This window comes from Megalobrama amblycephala, linkage group LG1 (assembly GCF_018812025.1).
Source record: "Megalobrama amblycephala isolate DHTTF-2021 linkage group LG1, ASM1881202v1, whole genome shotgun sequence".
Lineage (NCBI taxonomy): Eukaryota > Metazoa > Chordata > Actinopteri > Cypriniformes > Xenocyprididae > Megalobrama > Megalobrama amblycephala.
The window spans coordinates 41,174,243-41,191,742 of NC_063044.1; the positions used below are offsets into that span (position 1 = coordinate 41,174,243).

At 36.6% G+C, this 17,500-nt stretch overlaps 1 long non-coding RNA gene across 1 annotated transcript in view; it reads left to right on the forward strand.

Annotated features, from left to right (window-relative positions):
• The first annotated feature begins 844 nt into the window (after positions 1–844).
• LOC125269989 overlaps positions 845–17,500 on the forward strand; it is a 25,165-nt gene continuing 8,509 nt past the window's right edge. Inside the window, exon 1 of the long non-coding RNA XR_007185234.1 lies at positions 845–978. This is a non-coding gene — a long non-coding RNA (uncharacterized LOC125269989). The remainder of the gene's footprint in view (positions 979–17,500) is intronic.

Consider the following 17,500-nt stretch of genomic DNA (forward strand, 5'->3'; position numbering starts at 1 on the left):
TTTTTGGGTGAACTAACCCTTTAACATGTCCTTGATTTTTTTGTGTGTGTGTTCATATTGCTAATGCGACAAAAGTCACCAAGCGTCATCTCATTCCGATGAAGTTACTATTTTTAACATTTCAAAATATAAAATGTTTCGTTCAAAAAGAGGGCCAGAGGGTTAAAATATTATAAACAGCATAATTCTCGTTAATATTAACAAGAATGGTCATCACCGCAACTTGTCTGAGGAACCCGGAAGCGCGGTTGAGCTGTTGCGTGACGCCACTGAAATGTAATCACTGTCACAATCTCGGCAACAGAGGGCGGCAGAGAGCAACAAATCAGTGCTGCAATCCTACAGGTTTGATTGCAGATTAATAAATCATACATTTTCGTGTTTTTAAAGACGCTCGTTTGACGTGACATTACGGTCAAAAAAGACACTATAACGTTACATGGAAGGAAGCTTTGACGAATACTCAGCTGACAAAACAGTGAGAAGAAGTTAACTCGGTCATAGCGACTCAGGGGTTTCTAAGAACGTCCCTTCCTTGTTTCTATATTTGGAAATGACTTCTAGGAAAATAGAAACTGCCATTTCCATATCCAGTTCCACGTGTTTGACTTCGCTCCCTTTTAAAGCAAAAGAAAAGCATCGGGCAGCATGAGACTCGCATGTGAGCGATTTTACATACTGCCACCCATTGATGATCATTAATAGACTCGAGCATGTCAGCGAGGAATTTAGCGCACAATTGGCGTGTGTTGCTGAAAATGGCATCTCCCCCTGCACGGCCCCTGCTTACCTAGTAGCGTGACCATGAAGCAATGCACGAGCAGAGAGATCTTAACATGCACAGAGTCAGTCTGCTCCTCGAGACGCTTGCTCATCTCACCAGCAGGAGCACGTATAGCGCGCGCACTTAAAGAAACAATATCTGATTCAAATCAGCCAGATGTTTCTTTCAATCCCTCGGTGCTTTGTTCGTTCGAGGTAAGTTTCAAGCGATATTACATCGATATGCGTTTGCGCGCGTTTTCAGTGGCAGGTGTGTTCGGAATTGGGGCATCGCGCAGAATACTTATTAATTCCATTGATGATGTCATAATAGACATTCTGCTAACCGTTACAATGGGAATTCGCGTTTGAATTCGAAAGGGACAGATAGAGATGATGTGTGTGATTATTATGTGTCTTTCAAAGCAACAGCGTGACATTATTGCTGCATATCGCTCCTTTTCGCGGATGTTGCTTCCCGACAGAGGCAGACAGATTGTGTCTGAGAGAGTACCTGAACTCTCTAGGGAGTCGAAAACACTGTCTGGGACTCAATTGACGCCCAGTTGTCTCCTAACAAAAAGCTCTTAATAGGTCGGATAGGGGTTTTAAAAGCTTTTTAATGTCTTCCTCAAACCATATGCTTGAAAAGAACTGAAGTTCATGCGATAGCCCTTGTAGCCTCTGTAATTATTGCATATGTGTAACATTTTCACTTGGAGACATGGCTGAAGAAGGTCACTTGCTTGTTATTTTTGATTATATGTCTTAAAAACAAGCCTGAAAATGTCAAATTAATAACCATGTATGGCATTTTTCATATTCGATACATGTTAAGTGCTTCTCACAAAACATATTGTTTAAAAGCAGCTTTACTGGAAAAGCATGTTTCACTGTTACAATCAGGATGTATTCTGCCATCAGTCAGATATGAGTAAGTAATGTCCATATGACAATAACTAATACAAATTATGTGGTTAGTATTTGTCATATCAACCTGCTCAGAAGCTAGTTGTAAATTATAGAGCAAATTAATGCTTTAGTCTTTGATTAATTGTGGTGTTTAAGTTATTATTAGCTGTTGATGTTTGAATATATATATATATATATATATATATATATATATATATATATATATATATATATATATATATATATATATATATATATATATTATATAGGCCAACATGTATATATGAAAAAGCATTGTGATTTCAGTGACGGGTCTTTGGGGGCAAGATGAGTATTGATCCCAATCCAACTGGCCCGCAAAGTCCCGCTTCTGGGACGCACTCTCACAGCGTGGCAAAAGTAAATATACTTGTTAAACTTGAAGTGGTTATTTCTCCATCAACTGTATCAATCACAGGTTCCCTAAATAATGACATTACATCTTGTTGACATGTTTGTGCCTGATGATAGTGAGCAGTGCTGGGTAGATACTGATTCCAAATTACATGACAAGAACTGTAGTTCGTAACGTAATCCATTATATTACACAATAAGGTAATATAATCATTCAATATATCACTTATCACATTGATTTGAATGGGATAATCTTGTACCATACTGATATAAAAAAAGAGAAAGAAAATATATTCCATTCTTTGATATCAATAACATATAGTGCATTAAATATTACATTACATCACAGACTGGGGTTTGTAAGTTAATGAAAAGCTATTAAGTAATTAAATCATAGCATTTTAGAATAAATCATACATTTTATTATTATTATTATTTACTTAATTGTATTATTGACCTACCTTTTTTAACTTAAAATCTCACGCGGTACTTCAAGTAAATATCTTAGGTCAAAGAGGTTCAGCTGGCAAAAAGTTAGAGAATCCCTGCATTGCATTAATGACGTGAATTTGTTTTTTTAATGTGTTTGAAAGACAAAAGCCTTCCAAAGACAGTAATACATGGTTAAATGACTCACTGAGTGATAATGCAAATAATAATAAGGGCCAGATTTACTAACAGCTTGCACCAGCGCAAACCCTCTTTTTGGCATTAAAAAAACTACTGTTGGGATTTACTAAAGACAAGCAATGCAAAATTAGCACTGAAAAGGTGTTGAGAGGGTTGTTTTTGCGGCTGACCTTATTGCATATGCATGTGTAGGAGTTTCCCTTTCAGACGCAAAATTTATGGGAGGAGAGTATTTAAATGAATCACGTAACGCGATTTACTAATGTTTGCGCTCGTCAATTTACTGGTATTTACCCCATTAATTAACGCCCCAAAAAAGCATGTCTTAACCCATTTTGCAAGATCAAAAAGCATAAAAGATCCACACATGAAAATTAGGCCAAAAAGCTCAAAATAATTTATTGTCCAGAGGCCACAAAAGTGCAAAACGTTTTCGGGATCAAACCTTCATCAGTGCCATTAATTTTTAACCCATTTTGCGACATGGCTGCAATTGTTGCTGTTAGAAAGAGACACCGCAGAGAACAGAAAGTGTGTGGTAGAAGAAAGAAAATATTTCCCATTCGTATTAATTTCTTTGGAATGCCAGAGGAAGACGTTATCTGTATATTACATGTAACAAGTTGCGCATGTGTCGACCCGCACCTGAGGAGCATCAGCTCTGCTTATTTGCGACCCAACGCTAATTTGCGCTGCTCTTGGAAGACTGCGTTGGTCGTTATCTAAATAATTTGACTGCGTCTGTGATCTTTAATTTTTAAACTTTAAACTTGCCACTCTCATCGGTGCATTTGTGGAATTCATGCTAATTTGCCCTGTTTAGTAAATCTGGCCCTTAATGTTCATCAGTAGCTGATTACATATGCAATGTTGAGAAAACACTTGTTAAAAGTGAAATGATTTCTGTAAATCCAGTGATCAAATGCTGTGTGGGTCTCAGTTTTCAGTGATAGTCACATGACTTGTGGCTGGTCTGTGTGTGCGCGATTCCACAAACCTGGAAGAGCTTCTGAACATATATAAGCAGTAGACTTTTGTAGAAAGGAAAATATAAAAGAAGTAGAATGGAGAATCAATGAATTATGTATAATTAACTGCCATTGTGAGAATAAGGAAATCATGTAATCAATAAAAAGTAACTGTAGTCTTATTACGAGTACTTAAAAAGAAAGTTCACCCAAAAATGAAAATTACCCCATGATTTACTCACCCTCAAGCCATCCTAGGTGTATGTGACTTTCTTCTTTCAGACAAATACAATCTGAGTTATATTAAATAATGTCCTGGCTCTTGCAAGCTTTATAATGGCAGTGAATAGAGATTTTGAAGCCCAAAAAAAGTGCATCCATCCTGCATCCAATAAAGAAGCGAAGCAATGTGTTTGTGTAAGAAAAATATCCATATTTAACACTTTATAAAGTAAAATAATTAGCTTCAGACAGATGGCCGTATGCATTGATTTACAGTGAAAGAGTGAAATCTGACCTGACACATGATGAACATGGAAGCAGAGAGGATAGAGTAAAACAAAAACAAAACACCGGTCACGAATTAAAAGTCTAAAATGAGAATTTTGAAGAGAAATGTCAGAGGATTTTGATATAAGAAAAGAGGAGCTTGAGTTTGTTGCACAGCCCTATTTGTTTGAACCACGAGAGATATCTAAGCTTACTCCTACATCCTGCATCAGGGGTTACTCTTTTAGCAAAGTGTGTACGGCCATCTGCCGGAAGCCAGTTATTTAAGTTTTTAAAGTTTTAAAAATGGAAATATTTCTTAGACAAATGCATCACTTCACTTTAGAAGTTATTAACCCCCCGGAGCTGGATATCTTTTATGATGGATGGTTGCACTTTTTTGGGCTTCAAAATCTCATCCTCTCAAGAGCAAGGACATTATTTAATATAACTCCAATTGTATTTGTCTGAAAGAAGAAGGTCATATACACCTAGGATGGCTTGAGGGTGAGTAAATTGTTTTGGAATCTGATTACGTAATCCAGGTTACATGTAATCAGTTACTACCCAACACTGATAGTGAGGCAAATGGTTTTATTGCATAAAAGTTCTGTATAAACGTGTGTTACAAATGCATATGATTTGAAATTGCACTTAAGTCTAAATGTAATGCCGCAGGGAGAATGAGGGGCTTTTGGGGGCACTTGTGTTTCAGTTTCACCATCATAATGCCCCTAAAAATCCTTATTGCTCTTGCACTGATCACCATTTATAAATGAGATGTTTACATGCATATGTTGTGAATGCATAGTCTGCTTTTGTTGCGGATGAATTTTGATTTTGGCATAGAAAGAGTTGTGTATTCCAAACAACTGATGGCAACAGAACATGTCTGCCTACTCTTATGTATAATACATTAAATGGAAATGGCTAATGCCGCCTCTTCCATCCATTTGGGAATATCACATATTATGTTTGGTGCTCAATTATGTAGTCCTGCACCGAAGGCCTGCACTAAACGCCTTGAGCATCTGCTGCATCTACTCAAGCGTTCTGTCATTCAGCCGATGGTGGCAACAATCTGGTTTCATTCTCATTTCAGTCTCCAATTTATGTCATGCACAGTTTGATCTTCTTGCTGAAACATATAGAACGGGCCCGTCCCCTGAGGGTCGCTCAAACAGACAGAACAGAAACAGACAAGAACCAAAGGAATTTCCAAAGTCCGCATAAAGCTCTGTGGAAATCATTTGTCTGTCATTGCGAAGAATGCTGGTCATAAATGGCTAGGAGTTTGACACTCTGCAGCATTCATTCTTGTCAATCATGATTTAATTAGGAGATGCTGCCCAGAGCTATTGCTGACAAAAATGAACTAAGTGATGGGAGTAAATGCTGCTATGTGCTTCATGTAAACAGTATGGGCATTTATATGACAAGGAGCAACAACTCAGACATTTTCATGTCAAATCAAAAGAGTGATCGTCAAAAACAGTTGAAAAAAGCAAAGGCGACTCCCTTTATAGTGATCGTTTAATGCACTCCAAAACATATCATGCCATGTTATTATAAGAACAAGGGGTCTATTGCTAGTTGAGGGAACAGGATGTGATTCCAAGAATGTGAAGAGCCTAATGCCACATGTGAGTAGGGGATAGTTTTGTTACGCCTTGCCAAACTGCAATACTTGGGAATATTAAGTAGTAAACTTTCACATACTCTGTGTCTATTTTTAGACATATCTTTATTACAATTAAATGCTCTATGGTTCATAATCACTATATAGTAACATTACATTTGCAAGCGATTTGGCTTGCGAGTCTTTAAAATCTCTGGGCACAAGTCCTGCTGGAATTAGCTGTGGTGCTTTCTCTGTTCTGTGGCTCTGTTACGGCTCAACTCGTGGTAATAGGAGAAAGGGAGAGTTTCAGATGGGAAAGTAATTATTGACACCCCACAGAGCCAACAGTTCATCCTTCCTCACTGAACTCACTTCACATGTTAAAGTTGTGGTGTCTGTCACCGTAATAGACTTCAGTGGCACACATTTCTGTATGTTAACGTCTATTGATATAAGATAGAAAGCAAATAGTGAGAGCAACAAATGACTTTCAGAGTATACTATAGAAATTAAAATTCCAAAAGGTTTTTTTTGCTGAGATAGCAGAACCATTTTGGGTTCCCCAAATAACTTTTAGTGATAAAACATCTTTTTTTCTTTGTGGGACATTTTAATAATCTAAAGAACCTTTTTTTTTATCTCATGGATGTTAAAGATTCTTCATGTCACCATAAATTCCAATAAAGAACTATATAGCTATATATATACAGAGCTCAGTGTAAATGACTACACCCCCTTTGAAAAGTAACATTTTAAACAATATCTCAATGAACACAAAAACAATTTCCAAAATGTTGACAAGACTAAGTTTAATATAGCATTTGTTTAACTAACATGTAAGTAAGGTTAATAATATAACTTAGAGAACAAAATTTTCAGTTTTACTCAAATTAGGGTGATGCAAAAATGAGTACACCCCACTGAAAGTCTCTGGAGCAAAGCTAAATTTTAGACTACAAGTGTCTAATTTAACAAGAATTCAACCACAGGTGAGTCTAATTATTCATTACACAAGTGTCCAGCAAACAGCTGACTATAAAAGGGTGTTAAAACCCCTTCCCATTTCATGCTGTCAGCAATGGCACCACATGGAAGAGAAATGTCACAAGAGCTGAGAAAGAAAATAATTTCTTTACACCAGAAAGGTGAAGGCTACAAGAAGATCAGCAAAGCTTTACTTATCAGTCAGAATACTGTAGCAAAAGTGGTACAAAAATTTCAAAAAGATGGAACTGCAACCATCTCACAGAGACGTCCAGGTCATCCACTGAAGTTAACACCTCGACAGGAGCGTCTTCTGATGAGAAGGGTTGAAGAAAATCGGCGTGCAAGTTCACTGCAGTTATCTAAAGAAGTAGAAAGCCAAACTGGGTTGACTATTTCCCGTGACACAATACGGCGTACACTGCAGAGAAATGGCATGCATGGGTGCCGTCCACAAAAGAAGCCTCTCCTAAAGCCCAGGTGCAAAAAAGCCCACCTAGAGTTTGCCAGGGCCCATGCTGACAAAGATGAAGACTACTGGAGTGATGAGACCAAGATAAATGTTTTGGAACTGATGGCGTCAAAACTGTATGGCGTCACAAAGGTGAGAATACAAAGAAAATGCATGGTGCCTACAGTGAAACATGGTGTTGGCAGTGTCCTTATGTGGGGCTGCATGAGTGCTGCTGGTGTCGGGGAGCTGCATTTCATTGATGGCATCATGAATTCACAGATGTACTGCTCTATACTGAAAGAGAAGATGCTACCATCCCTCCGTGCCCTTGGTCGTCATGCACTTTTCCAACATGACAATGATCCTAAACACACATCTAAGGCCACTTTTGGATTTCTGAAGAAGAACAGAGTGAAAGTGATTCAGTGGCTCCTGATCTGAACCCAATCGAACACCTATGGGGAATTCTGAGCATCACTCTCCATCCAGCATCCAGTCTCTAAAAGAGCTCATTCTTGAAGAATGGAAAAAAATAGATGTTGCAAAATGTCACCAACTTGTTCATTCCATGCCTAGAAGACTTGGTGCTGTCATTAAAATCATGGAGGCCATACAAAGTACTAGATGTAGTAGTTTTTGTTGTTTGTTGTGTACTCATTTTTGAATCACCCTAATTTGAGTAAAACTGAAAAATGTGTAATCTAAGGTATATTATTAACCTTACTTTCATGTTATAAGTTAAACAGATGTTATATTAAACGTAGTCTTGTCAACATTTTGGAAATTGTTTTTGTGTTCATTGTTTAAATATTGTTTAAAATGCTACTTTTCAAAGGGGGTGTAATCATTTACGCTGAGCACTGTATATAGTGTTAAACTAATCTGTCAAAGATCTTAAAAACTTGAAACCTCTCTTAAACATAGTGTTGCATTTCTTGCAGAGTCACTTGCTCATTGTTTCTTTTGACGTCATTAAAGCCTCTGAATCAGATTTAAAGAATGCACTGGAGAGCCATTTGTGCTGAGTTGGCAGTTCACATTAACAGTCTTGCATGAAATGGTTTGGGTTGTCAAAAACCCCATGTAGAATCTTGCCCTGACAAAAAGAGCCTTCACACTTCTTAAAATGGAGAATCTGTCAAAATTCCTGCAAATACAGTATGTGTTTCCCCCTCCCCCTCCATGTTTACACTTTTTATTGTACACAAATAGAAGTTTAGCTTGTTAGCAGTGAAGTCAGTGTTTCTGCATGGATCTGTCACCACTGCCAGTTTCAATTATTTGATAAAAGATGAAAAGCCCATTATATCTAATTATCAACTAAGCCATTATATTAGCTTAATTTTAAAAGACTGTAACTCATTAAAAGATCTTATCATTCGCTCAAACAAGTGAACCTCTTGAGAAGTGTTGGGTTGGAGAATAATGTGAGAACTCACAGCTTGTGCCTGTTATTCCATGATTTTTATTATGCTCATTACTTTGGAAACAGGCAGCAAAAAGTGTTCCTCTCTTCTGTAATGCGTCTCTCACCCTTTTCTTTGGGGTAAAGCAGCAGGGTTATACCAAAAAAAGAGTTATGTTTTGTAAACATCACTAATTTCAGCGCTATAGGGGGATTTAATTTAATGGATTAATAATTATTGCATGTGATAGACTATACAGAATGGATGTAATTTTGAAATGTATGAAAATGATGTCATTCTAAACTGTTAACAGAATTTCAGACATTGAGAGGTTTGAACAAAATGAACTGAATCCATTGGGAAATAAACTTTTCTAGAAGCAATGAACTGAGAATGCAATTATTACAGTTTAAGAGCAACCAAATCATCAGTATGGCTCACAATAGGACTGTAAAACATATTTTTATACAGTTCATACAGTGCATTGGATAGATCAATAGCCATAATTAGAGAAGTAATTCATTCATACAGCTTTCTGGAAAAAAATTAAAAATAAAATAAAAATCAGTAAGAAATGCTGATAGGTATATCTTAAACATCAAGACATAACCATGCAATAATTCTTCAGCTGGTGCACCAACTGGTTTGTAGAAATATCATCCCTCGCAATGATTCTCACAGGTCTCAGCAGGGTAAGATATAGAAAAAGGACACGTGACAAGTTGCCCTTGCGAAACGCGAGAGGAATATGCTTACCGTTTCTTGCCCCAGAGTTATATTTAGAAATCAACAGAAAGTTTGAACAGAAAACAGGGTGCATGTTATCAGAGAGCGTGAGATGTCCCCTGGAGTATATCAAGCCATGAGAGTATATCTATGTCTTAGACTGATCAATCCACAGATTAAGCCTTTCTATTTCACTTTGATGTAATTTTACTGATTATTCAGAATTTTGCTAACTGGTATGTCTTGTTTTCTCTTCTCTTAGACATCCTTCAACTAAAGGTAGTTTTTTATGATTGTTTAAAAATGTGCTATATATATATATATATATATATATATATATATATATATATATATATATATATAATCATACAAAACTACAAAACAATCATAAAAAACTACCTTTTTCGTTTACTGATGGCATTGTAAAAATGATCTATTCTCTGTAGGCTAGTCATGATTCATTTATTCTGTTATCAAAAGTGATTCAGCTGGTCATATGATCTCAATCAAGTCCCCATGAGACAGTTTGCTCAACATAAAATAAAATTGCTTTTATTTGGCTACTGATATGATTGATTGGCTACTGAACGGTTATCGGTTTTAAGGTATAACCTTTTTTGAAAAAGTCAAGGTTTCAAAACCACTAGACTTTTCTGTTATACTGCTCCTGAGGTATGAGCTAGTTTTTTTATGTCTTGTCAAAGATGGAAAGTGCAGGAATCCCTCAGGTTGTGTGCAGCGATACAGTGATACCGCTTATTTTGTTTTCAATACGATACTGATACTTTCAAAGGCCAGTATCATCAAAATCAATATCCATGCCTCAAACTGAACTTTTAAATCATTAAATTCATTAAATTATTAAATTACTAAGAGTAAAATCGGTAATGATACTGACTTAACATTATATTTGAAAGGCATTTTAACATTCAATATGCCTTAATTGCAACTTATTAAGTTATATTTTTGTTTACACATGGTTAAAATAGGTTTACTGTAGTGGTAGCCATGTAAATCTACAAATACTATGGTTAAACTACGGTCACTGCAAAACCATGGTTCATTTTCATAAGGGACTGCCAATGCAACCTTTTTATTCTGACAGTGTATGATTTATATTAACATTAGTTACAGAATAGAACATGATCAATATGGACTTAAAGGGTTAGTTCACCCAAAATTGAAATTCTGTCATTAATTTCTCACCCTCATGTTGTTCCACACCCGTAAGACTTTAATTCATCTTCAGAACACAAATTAAGATATTTTTGATGAAATCCCAGATTTATTTTTTTATATATCATCAATAGAAAGCAACAGAAAAGTAGTAAAAACATCATTAAAATAGTCGATGTGGCTTCAGTGGTTCATCCTTAATGTTATGAAGCGACGAGAATACTGTTTGCGCGCAAAAACCAAACAAAAAAAATGACTTTATTCAACAAATTCGTCTCTCCCCTGTCATTCCCCTACTGTATTTTCATTGCAGCGCTTCCAGGTTCGACGTCAGAATGCCGGCTCAGTATTGGCAGACTCTGTTCACGTGAGCAGCACGACACATGCGTGTGATACTGACGCAGGAGCCGACCAATAATAAGCCAGCATTCGGACATAAACACGGAAGCACTGAACTGTGTTCACTGCATCAACTGAATGCGAGTCTGGCAGGGTAGAGAAGAAATTGTTAAATAAAGTTTTGTTTTTGCACACAAAAAGTATTCTTGTCGCTTCATAACATTAAGGTTGAACCACTGTAGTCACATGAACTGTTTTAACAATGTCTTTAGTACTTTTCTGGACCTTGAATAATGGTAATTACGTTGCTTTTTATGGGGGATATAAAAATAAAAAAAAATCATCAAAAATATCTTAATTTGTGTTCCAAAGCTGAACGAAGGTCTTACAGGTGTGAAGCAACATGAGGGTGAGTTAATTAATGACAGAAATTTAATTTTTAGGTGAACTAACCTTTTAACATTCAGTTTAAATAAATGTAATTGCACAAAATAGCTAGGCTACAATTTCAGTCTGTTTATTGTGAAAATACTCAAACACATGTTTTCCTGTGCTATGATAAGCATTGTTCTGGGCTGCGTTTCTTACAAGCATCAATGGCTTCTTATGATACTTTTGGGAAACGCATCCCAGTTTGAATGCAGTGTCAGCAGCGAGTGAACGCTTTCTGTGATTGATTGGTCTGCCTTGATGAGCAGGAAAATGCCCCTATCCTAGACAATTATTCGCTAACATAGGTTGTTCGTCCAATTCAACACATATTGATTTCTTGTTAAATGAACAAAATCACTGGTAAGTCGATACTTGAGTGTCGATAAGCCCAGCGTAACATGACCCCTTCCCCTCTGGTTAAGTGAGAGCAGTCAGTCACCTGTGTAGGATGGCCTAAAGAGGTGAACCCCTGGAACTTTTTCCCCCGTCGAAAAAGACAAAGTCTGCCATATGGAATTTTTTTGAGTATCGACAACACTCAGACGGCCACGGCTTGGAGGAGGAAGGACATCCAGTTTGTAAATGTGTTTAAGAAGAGTGGCTGCTATAGAGGAGGCAATACATCGAATTAGTGTTGCCAAAAATGTCGTCATTTTGATATGTATCGATACTGAAATATCTCAAACTGTACCAATATAACTTCTGCAGTATCGAAACACCGTTACCAGCTCTCTGATGGCGTACTGATGCATATTAGCCTCTCACTCTCATTCACTCCGGTTGAATAGTGCCAAAGACTATAGAATAACAAAGGGACTTTGATAGTGCGCATAATCTTAGTCACTCCAGCAGGTTTCGCGCTCACACCAAAAGCACGTGCAACATTGTAGCGATCAAACAGCTCTTGAGAACCAAATTTACTTATTTTACATGGCTTATTGCACTTAAACTGTATACATACAGAATTATGTCAAAATGCCCGTCTTGCCAAGTATTCAGGTAAATACAGTCAGTTTTGGACTGTAAAATGGTTCAGAGAAAAAAACATGTTGTGTAACATTATATTGGATCTGTCCATAAACTCTTAAAGTGACAGCACCCTTCTTTCTATCATGTTAATCAAAGAATAAAAGACAAAGAGAAAGTTCTTTTGTAACTTTAATTGTAAGTATTAATCTGTATTTCATTTTTACAATGAAAACGATCCAGTGTTATTTTACATTTGATTACATTAATTTCTGTATTTCTTACCTGAGTAGACCCACCTGAAAACTTAAAGCCATGTTTATTTCATTTGTCTCTTTATTTTATTGTATTTATTTGTGCTATCATTTGTAATTTGTTTATTTTAGAATTCAGTTATTTTATTTACTTATTTAACATGACATACATGTATAGTACTGTTCTAAATATTCTATATGTTGCTTAAAAATAAAATATATTGTGTTCAATATATATATATATATATATATATATATATTTTTTTTTTTTTTTTTTTTAACCCAGACATTTAAAATAACTTTAAAAAAAATAAATAAATTTAGAGCTGTAGAGAAATTGCACTATATTTAATATCATAAATACAGGAAAATTTAGAAAAGTCCACATTTTAAACACGGAACACAATTTACGGATAAGCTAAAATTCATTTCTTGAGGTGTTAAAACTTGAATGAGAAGAATATTGTAAGAATGTGCAAAACCTTTGATTCATTTAATAGCTAGAAGAATAAAAAAGCGCAACAAATGGTAAAAATATTTGTGCTACAAACCCGTGTGTTTATGATTATGATAATGAATTAAAGCAATATAATAATAACAAGTATAAGTTTGTGATATAAAGCGGTATAATAGTTTTTGTACAGGTAAAATAACTGGAAGGGGATGAGACCGGAAGTCTTGATGTTACAAATGGCCGTTGCCGCTCTTATGTAAAAAATGAAGGTGGATTCAGAGAATTAGAATTAGAAAAGATTCGAAAGGGTCGTTCTCTGTTCTCAGCCCCCAGCGAATACTGAACACAAGTCTTTATTGCTGAAATATTGTCAAGAAAAATGTGGCTTTACAGCCATTCATTACACTTCCGCTACTTAATCAATAAAAGCTTTGCTACTGAAAAGCTTCATGATTTTGAAAATAGCGATGCTGCCATCTCAACACTGAGAAATGTAACAAAAGTAATAGCTTTGCTACTGTTAGCGACACTGCTGGCCATCACTGCATATTGATACATCTTTTCTGTTTTACTGTCTTGTTTGTTGGACACTGTTGTTAATGGCAAGCCCAAAAGCAGATAGTTTGCCACCACAACAGAGAAAACATGACCATTAACAGTACAAAGAAAAGGGTTTACAAAATAATTATCTTTTACCAAACAAGCTATTAAAGTTGCCTTGCCATCTGGTGAGCATTTAAAAGAGATTACAGACCTGACAATGCTGGTTTTGTTGTTTTGATTTGCCAGTGGGCTCAGTAATGGATCATGCTCTTTGGCTGCTTACACTGTCTGTGGTTATCACGAGCCCATCACACACTGGCTACATGCTCCTGTGATACAGCAAATTGTCTTCTCACTGCTGCTGCAAACATCTTATTTCTCTACAGTCAATGGCAGGAGTTTTTATTCACAATGGATCATTGTTGCAATATATCAATATTACAGGTTCAGAATCAGGACAATGTACAGCATTTGTGGCATAATGTTGATTACCACAAAAATTCATTTCCTCTTGTTCCTCCTTTTCTTATAAAAAAAAAAAAAGGTAACATTTTAGCATGGGGGAAACATTCACAATTATTAACTATGACTTTTGCCTCAATAAAATGCTTATTAATAGTTAATAAGGTAGTTGTTGTAGTGGTTAAAGGCATGTAGTTTTCGCAGCTAGAGGTCGCTTATTCAAAACAAAGGCGTATCTTGATGACAGCATTATTTCGTGGGATCATGGGAGTTGTTGGAAAAGAATCTGATGGAACTCTGGCAAAAATCACATTCATAGATGAGCTAATGTATTAAAGATTTATTAACATTACTGTAGTATGAAGCAGGGTGTGGCTGAAAGCCGTTGGAGCAGAATGAGGCCGTTAATGAGAGACAAGCACGATGCGCGGCTCGCGAGCAGTGAAGCTTTTATTATGCCACAGTCGCCACTTCCGCTTCTTCCGGTCATGCGTATGCAAGGTAACGCATTGCTGTTTTATCATATTAGATACATTTGTGTGTTGAAAGTTGTTATAATGCTACTCTGTGTGTTCGCTTTGCGGCTACTATGAGACACTTGTTGCACACTGAAGCAAGCTAGATTGATATTAGTCATGGTAAAACATGGTACTCACGGCAAATCAAGAAAACGAGATTTAAACAATAAGACTGTGTTGAGCTGTATAACAATGATTAGTTTTCTGTCGATGAAAGTATCTGAACAGTTGCTCACCTGTCTAATAAAACACATAACGGGCCTTATCATACACCCAGAACTGTGCGGCGCCAGGCGCAACGCAAATTTTTTTGTTAGTTTCAGCCTGACGCAGTTATCATTTTCACATCCTGCACCACGTTGTTTAAAGAGCAAATGCATTTGCGGCCATCTGTTCGCCCATGGGCGTGCTGGTCTGAAAACGAGGTGTGTTCAGGTGCATTGTTGGCGTGTTGCTATTTTGAGGCAACTGACTGCGCCAATGACTTTAGACCAGGTTTCAGTTGGTCAATGGCGCAGTTGTTTTCAATGTTTGTTTTGTTATTTAAAGAGCGTGTTAGTAATATGCGCCTATGCGCATACACTCTGCTTGTTACACACCAAACGACATGCAGCAGCACAAAACATGACAAATATTAAAAATAAAAGGATTAACAATGTAACAGATTATTATTGTGTGCATAAAGATAAAAATGCTTTGGTGGAATCCGGTTTGTCCCGTAAATGGTCTGCTCACACGCTTTAACCTCGCACACGAGCAGATCCGTTTCCTCGCTAGAGAAGCATTCAATTTTTCCACTTGCAAATTCCACCATGGTGCGAGCGCAACTGGCTTTTAAAGGGAATGGGAGATGAGATTCTGATTGGTTTATTGCACATTATGCACAAAACACACCCATTACTCATTAAGAGAATAGGGACAACCCTTTTAGACCAAGCGGCAGGCGCGCTGACCATTTTTCCCATCGTTAAACTAGCAAAAGTGGATTCACAAGGCAAACTTGCAGCTTAAACTTGCTTATTTCTCTGGATTTAAACATTCTTGGAAACATTTGGGATAATGTAAGTACACAAGTCAACAAAATAGATAACATTGTTCTAGTGGTTTTGGGGTATTTTAATCCAAAAATCATACATATTGTGCCTTTAAGTTTAGGAACGGGGTAGGATTAAAGGATTAGTTCACTTTTAAATGAAAATTAGCCCAAGCTTTACTCACCCTCAAGCCATCCTAGGTGTATATTAGGGCTGGGCGATATATCGCATGCAATTGTCACGCGCATTTCGTCAGTAAAGCCGGTTCCCTGATTACCGCTAAATCGCCATCACCTGCTTTCAAATGGAGCGGCATTTAATAGACAGGGCAGATGAATCGCCTTCGATAATGAACGCGATATTGCGTAGCTTATCAGTGAACTACGGCTCTGTCTATTAAATGCCGCTCCATTTGAAAGCAGGTGATGGCGATTTAGCGGCAATCAGGGAACCGGCTTTACTGACGAAATGCGCGTGACAATCGCATGCGATATATCGCCCAGCCCTAGTGTATATGACTTTCTTCTTTCTGATGAACATAATTGCAGAAATATTAATAAATATCCTGACGCATCTGAGCTTTATAATGGCAGTGATAGGGTTCAATTAGTATGAGCTGAACAAAGTGCTTCCATCCATTATAAATATGTGCTCCACACGGCTCCGGAGTGTTAATAAAGGCCTTCTGAAGGGAAACGACGCGTTTGTGTAAAATAAATATCTATATTTAACAATTTATGAAGTCAAATATTGAGCTTCCACCAGACCGCCTTCCGTATTCAAGTTACAAAGAAAGTGTAAACTGGCATTGCGTCAATTACACTTTTTCCATACGGTTAATAGGGAAGGCGCATGATGTAGCATAAGATTTGTGAACTGCAAGAGGTTTACACTTTCTTTGTACGTTGAATACGGAAGGCGGTCTGGCAGAAGCTCTATATTCAACTTCGTAACTTGTTTAAATATAGATATTTTTTTACACAAATGCATCGCTTCACTTCAGAAGGCCTTTATTGACCCCCCGGAGCCGTGACGTGTGGAGCACATATTTATGATGGATGGATGTGTGGATGGAAGCACTTTGTTCAGCTCATACTTATTGAACCTTATCACTGCCATTATAAAGCTTGGATGCATCAGGATATTTATTATTATTTCTCCGATTGTGTTGATCAGAAAGAACAAAGTCATATACACCTAGGATGGCTTGAGGGTGAGTAAAGCTTGGGCTAATTTTCATTTCAAAGTGAACTAATCCTTTAAGGGATGTGGAATATGGTCATGCAGAATAAAGCATTAATTTGTGCTTTATAAATACGTATAGTGGAAGTGAATGGAGCCAATCCACAAACATTAAGATCCTAACTGTTTTAATATAAAAGCCACAAGACATGAACAATATGAGTGGAAAAAAATAGCTTATTAATTTCAAGTTTTATCCAATTTTACAACTTTGTTGCCATCTATGTAAAAAAAGATAATTTAAACAGCTGTACAGCTCAAATAATACACAGGTTTTTATATATATACATCTTTATTGAGCAGATTCTTAAAAGACAATATATGCATAATATGCATGGAAAACATCTCAACCTGCTATTTGTTTTTTACAACTATTATCAATACAGTTTTAATACATAGTTTTAACAGAAGAATTAAAGAAAGTGCTTTTATAAAAAGTACAACCTTAACATTTACTGGGTCATTTACTGCTTTTAAACTCTCAAAAGACCGGCTTAATTCACTTCCATTGTAAGTGCCTCCATTTAGTGCCTTTTTTAAAGAAAATGAGGGATGAGATGAAATTAATTATCACAAATGCTGTTGGTCGAGCTTAACTTGTACTATTCCTTTTAGAGACATTTCAAAATGCACCTCCCGATATTACATAAAGAGGCACATGTCAACTACAGTACAAGTGAAGTTATCTACCGAGAGGTGTTTTGATTCCCTTTATCTATTAAAGAGATCGGAGGG